Here is a 12,713-nt window from a genome sequence, read left to right as displayed (position 1 = left end):
GTGCAAACCATTTGTTCCTGTTTTTGCCTCATAAAAAGAAAAGAGCTTGTTCAAATTAGGCCGGAGAATCCAGCTGCAAACACTCCCAGCCAGATAAGTAATCATTTTTCTCTCATGTCTCATTTTTCTGCAAATTTCATACTGTTTCCTGTCTGCAGCCCACATTTTTAATTAAAAAAAAAAAAAAAGAGAAAAAAGAAAAAAGAGAAAAGGTTGACTAAAGTTCAATAATAGCCTTCAAACTTTCAAATAGAAAGACCGATGTCATTGTTTGTTTTTGAAAATATGTTAAAGTTCAGATAAGAAACGTAAAAGATCTGAGTATTATGCAATTTATTTGAGTTTAATTCCATTAATCATACCTGTATTTGCTTTGGCTGAAATAGTGGTCTGATATGTAAATTTTTCATAAAAATCAGCCAACTACTTAATATAACTGTTTTATATTAACATAACCAAAACGCTGTGAAATTGGCTCTAAATTGAATAAGCATCTGTGTTTGATTGTGATTTGTCATAATAAGCTGTCAGGTGTTTCAGTAAGTGCTAAGTGTTTATATTTCTATAATGCTGCCAGTTTTCCTTAGCAAAAGAGGCGACAACACAAAGTCATAATATACAGACTGTTCTCAGAGTGAAACATGAGAAAATAAAATAGATTTGTAGAATCAATTCAATCTTCATATTATAACATCCAGCAGACTCATAGATAATGGCCAGACTTACTATGTCCAGACTTATACAGAAAAGCAAATGCTGCACAGGCAGTAAGTACAGAAAGTAAGAAAAAAGACTTTTAGACCAAATTTATACCTAATAAACTCACACAGACTGCTCATATTGTTTTGATTATTTTTTCCCAGTTTTTGTAACTCTTCTTGCAAGACAATACCTCCTTAGCATATCAAGAAATTTGGGCTGCTCCTTATATTGAATTTCTCAATTTTCTTTATAAAGAGGTATCTCATCAGTCAGACTGGTTGTCTTTTCTGTCTTTTTCTGGTTTTCATTTGTACCAATGGTCAATCTAAGAATTTGTTTTAAATTTAGAGGCCTTTAATGATACAGTAACATTAAGATAATTTTTTTCCTCTGTGGTGGTTTTACTCAGGTGGGCAGCCGAGCTCCACCACAACCGCTCTCTTACTCCCCCTCCTCAAAGTAAAAGGGGGAGAAAATATGATGATAAGTGGCTCAAGGGCTGAGATAAGGATGGGAAGATTGCTCAGCAATTAATGTGATGGGCAAAACAGACTCAGAGTTGAGAGATTACTAAAATTTATTGCCTATTACTAACAAGGTAGAGAAGTGAGAAACAAAGGAAGGAAATCAAAAACACCTTCCCCCCCATCCACCCTCTTCCTCCTCCTCTCTCTGAGTGGCAAAGGGGAATGGGGTAACGGGGGTTGCAGTCAGTCTATAGCACTTTGTGTCTGCCACTCCTTCAAGGTCACTCTCTGCCCCTGCTCCCCGTGGGGTCCCTCCCACGGGATGCCGTCCTTCCCGAACTGAGCCTGCAGGGGCTGCCCACAGGCAGCAGCTCTTCAAGAACTGCTCCCACATGGCTCCGTACCACGGGGGCCATCCCCCGGGAGCAAACTGCTCCAGCACGGGTCCCCCACGGGCGGCAGCTCCCCCCAGACCCCCTGCTCCTGCGTGGGCTCCTCCACGGGCTGCAGCTCCAGCCTGGGGCCTGCTCCTGCGGGGGCTCTCCATGGGCCGCAGCCTCCTCCAGGCCACATCCACCTGCTCCACCGGGGGCTCCTCCACGGGCTGCAGCGTGGAGATCTGCTCCGTGTGGGACCCATGGGCTGCAGGGGGACAGCCTGCTCCACCAGGGGCCTCTCCACAGGCCGCAGGGAAACTTCTGCTGCATGCCTGGAGCACCTCCTGCCCTCCTGCTGCACACGCCTTGGGGTCTGCAGGGCTGTTTCTCACTCCTCTCTCTCTCCCAGCCGCTGTTTTGCAGCATTTTTATTTTTATTTTTCCCCCTTTCTTAAATATGCTCTCACAAAGGTGCAAACAATGTCGCTTATTGGCTCAGCTCTGGCCAGCTGTTGGGTCCCTTTCCTAACATGGGGCAGCTTCTAGATTCTTATGGGAGAAGACACCCCTATGCATCCCCTCCCAAACCTTGCCACATAAACCTACTACACCCTCAAGCAGATTCCTGTTTCTTCCAGGATACTACTGCCCGTAATATCAGCCCTGTAGAAACTTCAGTCATTTACACCAGTCTAGTGTGTACTCGGGTGGCTCTGTCTTGGGCCTGCTTACTTTTTGGAGGGGGGCTCCATAATACTGGAAGGATCGTCTTTGTGAGTGGTTTTTGCATTTTTGGCATTTAGATATTCTAATGCAAAGAAAACACAAAGCTTCACTAAATGAAAATGAGGACACTTTGCACCTATTTTGCAAAAGTAAAAATTTGCTTTTGAAGAAAAGAGTAAATGCTGCTTATTGACAAATAATAAATACAGAAATAAAGAAATATAAAAGGAAGGATTTCTTTATAGTTTTTTATAAACTTTGTATCTCAATCCCACAAGTATTCAGGGTCACTATACCTCTGAATTCATTCCAGAGGGTTCAATTGGTTTTGCTTAAATCTTGAAAAGCAGATTACAGAATTGAAAGCTTAGTGTGTGTGACTGAAGACAATCCTTTAATTTCTCTCTGCCTACTTTTGTAGCTCACAGTTTCCTTTACTATTGCTGAAAAAGCTTTACATTACTTTTCTATGTAAGAGGGTCAGGGAAAGAAAAGGCTAATCATTCAAATTCTGAATTCACTGTACAGGTTGCAGCATTTATCACATAATATGTGGTACAGCACCAACAAACCACCTATCAAAAAATTCACATGCTGAAAGTCAAAAAAACACACAAATATTTTATGAATGTTACTTGTCCACTATGTAAGTGTAGAGTTAAGACAAATCCTGACCATATCTTTTGAATATTCCAAATAAATGAGTTATGGTATGGTTAGAAATCCTTATTTCCAAGGCAGCCAGAAAAAAAATAAAATAAATAAATAAAATTGTTCTGGGTTCAAACTAAGACTGTCAGTCTGACCTTGTTGCCAGGGAAGATCATGGAGCAGATCATCTTGAGTGTCATCATACAGTACAGTATACAGTACAGTATACATACAGTAAACATACAGGACATCATACAGGACAACAGGTGATCAGGCCCAGCCAGCATGGGTTTAAGAAAGGCTGGTCCTGCTTGACTAACCTGATCTCCTTCTATGACAAGATGACCTGCTTAGTGGACAAAGGAAAGACTGTGGATGGTGTTTACTTAGACTTTGCAAAGTGTTTGATACTGTTTCCTACAGCCTTCTTCTGGAGAAGTTGGCTACAGGTGTACAGTTCACTGGGTGAAAAACTGGCTGCACGCACGGGCCCAAAAGATCATTGTGAATGGAGTTAAATCTGGTTGGTAGCCAGTCACCATTGGTGTTAGGCAAGGCTCAGTACTGGGGCAAGTTTTGTGTAACATTTTTGTCAGTGAGGGGATTGAGTGCACATTCAGTAAGTTTGCAGACAACACCAAGTTGCAGGGGAGTGTTGATCTGCTTGAGGGTAGGAGGGCTCTGCAGAGAGGTAGGCTAGATTGATGGGCCGTGTCCAATTGTATGGCACTCAACAATGCTAAACGCTGAGTGCTGCTCTTGAGTCGTAACAACCCCATGCAGCAGTAATAGGCTTGGGGAAGAGTGGCTGGAAAGCTGCCCAGAAGAAAAGGGCCTGGATTTGAAGGCCAATGAAGAAGATCAATGCCATCCTGGCTTATATCAGAAATAGTGTGGCAAGCAGGACTAGGGAAGTAATTGTCCTGCTGTACTCAGCACAGGCAAGACCACACCTCAAGTACTGTGTTTAGTTTTGGGCCCCTCACTACAAGAAAGATACTGAGTTGGTGAAACACATTCAGAGAAGAGCAATGAAGCTGGTGAATGGACTAGAAAACAAGATTTATGAGGAGTGATTGAAAAACTGTGGTTGTTTAGACTGAAGAAAAGGAAGCTGAAAGGAGGCCTAATTGCTCTCTACCACTACCTGAAAGGAGGATGTAGTGAAGTGGTTGTCAGTCTCTTCTCAGGTGACAAATGAGAGGACGTGAGGAAACATACTCAAGTTATGCTATGGATGTTTCAGTTGGTTATTAAGAAGAATTTCCTCATGGAGAAGGTGATCAAGCATTGGAATGGGCTGCCCAGGGAAGTGGTGGAGTTGCCATACCTGGAGGTATTTAAGAAACCTGTGGATGTGATGCTAAAGAAAAGCATGTTTTAGTGGTGGATCTGGTAGGTAGGTGGATGGTTGGACTTGATGATCTTAAGGGTCTTTTCCAACCTAAGTGATTTTATGATTCTATTCTAAATCTGTTACTGTGGGGTCTCTGGCATCCTAGTGGGAAGCAAGAGGCAGTGCATATTTCTCTGTTGGGTTCTGATAATTCTCCCAAGCATGACAATTTCTGTTTTTCTGAAATTACTTAAATGAAGAAGACTGAAGTCCCACATCTCCTGTTCTCAGTTCAAATCTACATTTTATCATATTATGACACAGCTGTTTTATGCACACCAGTAGGAATCCTGGAAATTGATTTTTACAGAATATGTCCTTTGTGAATACATGCATAAAAGAGAAAAAGGTGATGCTGGCCACAAAGAAGCACTGCTTGATCTGTTTATCTGTTTCAAGTGAAACAAGAGTAACTCAAAACAATTTGATGACAAAAACAGTGATCTTTCTACATCTTTCCCTTACTATTAACTCAAGATATAAATAAGTCCTAAGAGGCCCTGTAATCACAATTCCTATTCAGCCATTTCCATTTCCTACAAAGAGTTTCCACTGTTTCCTCTATACAAAACTTAAGTGAGACCTGTGATAATAAAACATTTATTTTTAATAATGCTAAGCAAGATTCACCCACATCTCCTTGGGAGCTACATCTTCAAATGGTTGAAGCAGAAAAGTCACAATCGAATATATTACGTTTGACTTTTAAGAATGTGAGTAGTTTTACATTCATTTGCAGCTGGGTAATTGATTGTTCTGGTGTTTTAAGAGTGGAAGTATGAGCCTTCTTTTTACAGCTGATCTCAAGCTTAGCATCAAGCTACCTTAAAAGCTAACTTCAGAGAATAAAAATAGCTTTTGATTAGATAGATCTTATGATGCATCAAAGCGTATATGACTTCCACAGCAGCTTAATTACTTTCTTTATCTGTCATATTAGTGCATAAACCTATCAGATAAATCTGAATCAGATCTGACCAAGAAGTGAGCATATCTAAGGCTCAGTTATGTCTATGCCATAAAAGAAGATTTGGGATATTGTTAGCACTGAGTTAACAGAAATGAGATGAAAAAATAGTGGAACAGATCAGAAGATTAGTCATATAGGAAATATTAAGAAAAAAAGATCTGTTCTAAACTGGGTAACACAGGCAGAAATGAGAGACTGGGAAAAAGATTTAGAATTACTAAATTAAAAGTATATTTGTATGATCTATCACATTCAGATGTTGCCAAGAGAGATCAGAAGTATTAATGCTGTTGTACAAGACCCTGTGAACTGTTATGGAAATCAACATTCAGAAAAACACATCAATAATATTTACCATCATGAACCTGGATATTGTAAGAGTTGATTTATTTAGCTTAACAGAATCTAGACCAAAAGGAAAACATGCTTCCTTTCTATAAATATTTTACAAGAGTAAAATACCAGAGAAGACAACTTACCTATAAAAAAGAACAATGCTGACAAAGAACTGAATGTCCATAAATGAATTAATTTAGACTGGCAACTAGTAGGTTTATAGTAATTAGCATAGTAAAGCTGTGGAAAAAAAAATCCGAAGAAAGCAGCAGGACAAATAAAACAAATATATTTTGTGATAACTCTCAGGATATCAAGAGGTATATGAGCATTTGTGTTAGTAGAGAGCTAAACATAGTGCTCAGGTTCATGGCCTCTCTTTTAATTAAATATTTTAAAACATCAGAACAAATTAGTTTACTACTCCTGTGTCTTTGCATCTGCGTGTGTGTGTGAAAGTTTGCTTGTACTTTTAAGTCTTATTCTTCCAAAGAATTCTACAGATCCTTCTTCATGAGAGTTAATGTAGTTCTGAGTTTGCAAAGATAACTGTAATAAACAAGGGCCAGAAGTTAATTGAATTCTTGGAATAGTCTGCAATGTACCAACGATGTAGCAACAGGAAGAGTGAGGTCTATATAAAGCAATTTTGGGGTCCTGGGGAGACAACTGAAAGAGTCAGGAACACAGATAGTGTTTTCCTCAGTCCTCCTAGTAATCGGGAGAGACAGAATGAAGCAGGTGAACCCAAGTCATCAATGCCTGCCTCCAAAACTGATGCCTCTGCCAGAATTTTTTATAAACATGGAAGAGTTTTCTAGATGCAAGGACTGCTGGGGACTGACAGGACCAACATGTCTTGGTAGGGGAAAAGTTTCTTGGCCAGTAACCTGGTGAGATTGAGAGGGCTTCAAACTAGGACTGATGCAGGAGGGAGATACCATTAGGAACACTGAAGTAAAGCCGAGGAACAGTATGGTGCCATTTGAAGGTGCCAAGGCTAATGGTGCTCTAGGGAGCACTGCAGTTTCAAGAGCACATCTGAAATGCTTGTATACCAATGGACACAGTATGAGGAATGAACAGGATCAACTGGAAGCTTTGTTCCTTTCCCAGAGTTATGATATCACTGGTATTAATGAGACTTAGTGGGACAAGTCCCACGACTGGAGTGTACAGATAAAGGGCTATCGGCTGTTCAGGAGGGATAGGTGGGGCAGATGAGGTGGAGATGTTGTGTGGTATATAAGGGAGATTAGACTCTACAGACCTTGTTTTTATAGATGACGTGGTAGAGAGCCTCTGGGTGATGATAGCAAAGCAGATATCATCATGGGTGTCTGCTATATACCACCCACCTAGGACGATTGCATGGATGAGCTATTCAACGGGCAATTGAGGGAAATCTGTGGATTGGTTGCTCTCATTCTTGTGGGAGAATTCAACTTCCTATAAACTGGGAATATCATACTACCATGACAAGTAAGTCTGAGAAATTCCTAAAACATGTTGAAGATAACTTTCTGTCATAAGTACTGAATGAGCCAACTAGGAAAGGTGCCCTCCTAGATCTGTTGTTTGAGAATAGGGAAGTCCTTGTGGGTGATGTGATGGTAGGTGACACTCATGGCTACAGCAGTCTTGAAATAGTTGAGCTCAAAATTCCTGGTGTGAAAAGAAAAAAAGGTCAGCAGGGTTGTCATCCTTGACTTTAAGAGAGAAAACTTTACGTTTTTCAGGGAGCTCATTAGCAGTGTCATCTGGGAGTAGGCTCTAAAAGTTTTAGGGGTCCATGAGAGTTTGTCGCTTTACAACAACCCCCTTTTTAAAGCCCAAGAGACAGCAATCCCATTGTAAAATAAGTCAAATAAGAAGGGCAGAAGACTTCTGAACAGGGAACTCGTCCTGGGACTAGGGCAGAAAAAGAAAATATTACTCTGAAATATCAAGGTCTGGATTCAGAGTACAGAGCTGCAGTTCAAATCTGTAGGGAGAAAACAAGAAAAGCCAAAGCTCAATTTTAGTTGACACTGGACAGTGTGGTATCAAAAAAAGGCTTTTACAAATATATCAACAGCAAAAGAAAATCTAAGGAAACAATGGATTGATACTTGAAACATATGGTCACCTAACAAGTAGGGTTGAGGAAAAGGTGCAAGCATTTAATGCCCTTCTTTGCCTCAGTTTTTAATACTAATGACAGATTTGGGGCTGCCTGGTCCTCAGAGTTGGAGGAGAGCAGTGACTTCCATCTGTGGTCAGCAAAATTTTAAGGAACAGTTGTATCAGCTCAACTTTCCTACCTTCATGGGAACAGATGGAATTCAACCCGAACTACTGAAGGAATTAGTGGATATTATAGCTGGGCCATTCTCAAAAATTTACTGAAGGTTGTGGGAGCATAAGGAGGTCCCTGCTAGCAAACATTGTACCCACCTACAAAAAGGGCATGAGAAAAGACCCAGAGAACAACAGACCTGTTAGTCTAAACTCAGACCCTGGAAATGTTCTGCAGAAGATTATCCTGAGGGTTATTGCAAGACATTTACAGAACACAGCTATTATTGAGCATAGTCATCATGGATTCATGAAGGAAAAATCGTGCCTTAGTAATCTGATCTCTTTCTATGATAAGGTCACCCACTTTGTGGATGAGGGGAAGGTAGCAAATGTAAACTTTCTGGATTTAGTAAAGCCTTTGGTATGGTCCCTCACAGCATCCTTCTGGACAGATTGTCCAGATAAACAGATTCATGCTATGCCGGGCGATGTACTGGCTCAAAGATAGATCTCAAAGTGTTTTAGTGAACAGGACTACATCTGGCTGGTGGATGGTCACTAGTGGTGTTCTGCAGGGATCAATTTAGGGCCAAGTCTGTTCAACATTTTTATCAGTGATCTGGATGCAGGAGTGGGATACATCCTCAGCAAGTTTGCTGATAATACTAAACTGGAATGTGTTGTTGACTCTCTGGAGGGATGAGAGGCCTTGCAGATGGATATAGATAGATTCCAACATTGGACAATCATCAACAGCATGAAGTTGAATTTCAGCATAGGAGAATGTTGGGTTCTGCACTTGCTACATAGTAATACTGGATACAGGTACATACTGGGAGATGAGTGGATAAAGAACAGCTCAGAAGAAAGGGATCTGGGGGTAATTGTTGACAGTAGGCTCAACATGGGCCAGCAGTGTGCCGTGGTAGCCAAGGACAAACTAAATTTTTGGGTATATTAAACAAAGCATAGCCATTCAGTTGAAAGAGGTGATTCTCTCACTATATGTTGTGTTGGTGTGGCCTTACTTTGAATATCGTGTGCAGTTCTGGACTCCATAGTATAAAAAGGATGTTAAGTATCCTTGAAAGCGTCCAGAGAAGGGCAACAAAATTTGTGAAAGGTCTGGAAAGCATGTCCTGTGAGGAGAGGCTGAGGACACTTGGGTTGTCTAGTCTGGAGAAAGGGAGGGTAAGAGGTGACCTCATTGCTCTCTACAACTTCCAATCTCTTCTCCCCAGTGACCAATGACAGGATGCGAGGGAATGGCACAAAGCTGTGCCAAGGGAGGTTCTGACTGGAGGTTCAGACATTAGGAAAAATTTCTTTACCATGATGGTGGTCAAACACTGGAACAGGCTTCCTAATGACGTGTTTGATGTCCCATGCCTGTTCAAGAGGCATTTGGACAATGTCCTCAATAACATTCTTTAACTTTTGGTTAGACTTGATGAGGTCAGGCATTTAGACACAATGATCTTTGAAAGTCCCTTCCAACTGAACTATTCTATTCTATTTATTCTATTCTATTCTATTCTATTCTATTCTATTCTATTCTATTCTATTCTATTCTATTCATGTGAATGGTGTAGGAAAACAGTAAATATTTCAAGGTTTCCAATTATCCTTCCTTCATTGTCTGGAACTTCCAAATTTCAGGAAGAAATCTGTGGTAATAGGAGATAGATACCCAGAAGATTACTAGATGACTTTTTTTTTTGGTCTTTTTTTTTTTGTTTGTTTGCTTTTTAGTGTTATTTAATGTCAGCTTGTTTCCTGCCCACTGATCTGGACTGATTAGGACTGAAGAAAATGGCAGTTCTACCATGTAATGTTTCTCACACATTTTCAGGTCCCTTGAAGACAGATATCCTAGGCAGTAAGAAATATCTTCTGATAGTTTCAGGATGGAATCCCTTGTTTGTTAAGTTCCCTTAAGAGAATGATACAAATGACAATCCATTAGCAGAACATGGTCCAATTGCCACTTATACCACATAGGATTTGCTTGTATCATGTATATTCTTAGCCCTGGAAATTAGAGATGAAAATTCATTTGCAAAAAATGTTCCCTACAGTCTGTGTTTTGCATAATTTGCTTTAACTTAGTCACACAATGCTTCTTGAAACATTTCACTTGGGAGTCAATTCTAGTCTTACACTCATTTAAGTATAAATTTCCCTGACTTACAGCCTACGGATTCTTTTGCTTAACAGCATCCTTTTACCTTTAATCAAGCCTTGTTGCCAACCTTGCTGCCAACCAGCTAGTTCATACATCTTGTGTGATCTGTTTCAATCAAAAACTTAACTTTGCTGAATTTTTGTGAGATTATTACAAGCTTTCATTAAGCAGTCAAAGTGGATGTCAAATCAGCAAACACTATTCAGAATGGTTGTCATCTTGTATATACTATCAAGAAAATACAAACAGCAAATTAGGATGGAAGATATAAGAGTTGAGAGAATAGCACAGTGAGATCAAACCATCTAGTAGGCTGGCATCTAGCTGGCCACTAGCTGGCCAGCTGGCCATCTAGCTGGCACTGAAGGTGTCAAGCAAGGTGAGTTTGATGGGAAACATGCTTCTTGGGACACAGCTATTTTTGTTTATGCAGACTGCATGTTTTTGCTATGTCTCTAGCAGAAAGTGATAGACATGCTGGTACTATTCCCTAGAATATACGTTAGACAAAAAGAACCTCTTCCTTCCTGCTCAAAGGAAAGATGGGAAAAAATAAAAAATAAAATATTATTTTTCCTTTCAGAAGGAAAAAAAATTGCAACAATAACTACTTCTTCCCAGATTAATGGCAAAAACTTCTGTATATCAGAAATGAAAATGGCTCTTTTTGATCACTAAGCTATTTTGACCATGAAACACAGCAGAGGTAAAGAATATTCTGCTGGGAGGGAATAACAAGGTTTGCTATGATCAAAAGGCTGTTAGAAGTTGGTATTCACTGAAATAGCATACGCCTGCTGATCAAGCATAATTTTATTATGCATACCATTTTCTATTGGATTAGCTCTGGGAAAATTTTCCTGTTACCGTGTCTTATCTCTTAGTGAATCTTTTCCTGATGCCTAGCAATAATGTTAGACTTTATGCTTGATGATGTTCTCATAGAACAAGTAGATGTTTTTAAACAGTGAGTCAAAGTAAAAGGAAGTATTCTTTCTCCTGTCCCCTTCTTATTTCCTTATACAGAGTCTACTAAGCAGCAGGAGCAGAAGAAAAAGGGTCTAAGAGGGGAGACAGCAATGACCAAACACAGGAAAACAGAAACAATACATCCATGATAACAAAAAGTGTCCTTTGCTAACCCAGTGAGTGGGAATGCCAGGCTTACTGTTTCTGTAGAGTAAAAAAGGACATTTTATTTCCTTGAAGTCTTGCTCTTAGAGAAAAGGATAGAGCTGGAATGGAGAAAAGTAAAATGACAACCTTAAGTCTCCCTCTCTTTCATTTTTTCTCATACAAACACTTCCCTGATGATACACTTGCTCCTAAACTGACTCTTAATAGGCAGAGGTCTTACAGACCTATTTATATATTACATTCTTTACTAAAAAATATTTGTCTCAGCATAAAAATATAAAATAAATTCATTATTAATGACCAATTTAGTCAATATTTAATATATATCTATTTTTCTGAAATATAAAATTATTGGTATAAAATAATGATTAACAGTCAGCATGCTGGAACTGTATTTTATTTAATGATACTTAAAACTAAATACCAGATGTCATACATTTCAATAAGTCTCAAGGCCAGGATCAGCTTGAGTGAAAATCTAGATTGCATCTAGATTGCAGCTTCAGATATCTATCAGATGAATTGTTTAAATTTTTAATACAGAGAGCATCATTCTAACAACAAAATAGAAAATGTAGATTGTAAATATGTCTTCAAGGAAAGTGTGTTTGACATGGCAAGAGACTTAATATTCTTTCTATTTTCTCTTTTAGACATTTGTTATCCTATTCAATGAAAGAAAAGGCATACATGCTTAAAAAAAAAAGTACTATATATATTCAGTCAAATGTACTGATTTTTAATTTTTCAGTGCCATCGTTGTCATCAATGACTGCTTGTGTTCACTTTGTTTTGGTAGGCATTTACGTTTCTCTAAACTATGGCAGGTTACATATATACATAACATGTTACATTATGATAGTTATGTTGATTCCCTAAGACAGAAGAGCTTGTCAGTTGTGTCTTGTCCAGGACAACTCTTAACTTTATTTTTTACACGACAATCAAATACAAAATGAGATATAAACAGAACTGATGGTGACATTTAGCTTAAGAATATGAGACTTTCTCTCTTAAGAAAATAAATGGCTTATTAACTTGCAGCTATTCTATAAATTTAGATATTTGCATAGCTGCTGTACGTTTTACTTAATTAATGAGCAACTTCCTTTAAAATGCTGTGAAGCATTGAAACATATGGAGAACACAACTAGCCACCACCACCACCACTAAACAACAAAAATACAGCCCTCCCATATCTTTGAGACCGAATTGATTCATACCTATATCTTTAGGCATCCAGTTGAAGAGTAGGAAGCTTAGTACCTTAGCTTTATACCTTTTATAAAGAGGATAGAATGACTAAGCTCTCAACTTTGGCGTCTTCCTGTGACCAATGGGGAAAAAGGTAAAGGACAGCACTGAGCTGACTTTGGCTGAGAGAAGTTGGGTTATTCAGAACTCTCAACAGGCTTTTCCCAAGAATAATTGTACTGAAGTTGGGATCTTGTTTTGAGTCACAGTGTACCATTTTTCTTCAGAGACT

Source organism: Anser cygnoides, chromosome 3, assembly GCF_040182565.1.
Source record: "Anser cygnoides isolate HZ-2024a breed goose chromosome 3, Taihu_goose_T2T_genome, whole genome shotgun sequence".
Taxonomy (NCBI): Eukaryota; Metazoa; Chordata; class Aves; order Anseriformes; family Anatidae; genus Anser; species Anser cygnoides.
This window is presented reverse-complemented; position numbering follows the sequence as displayed.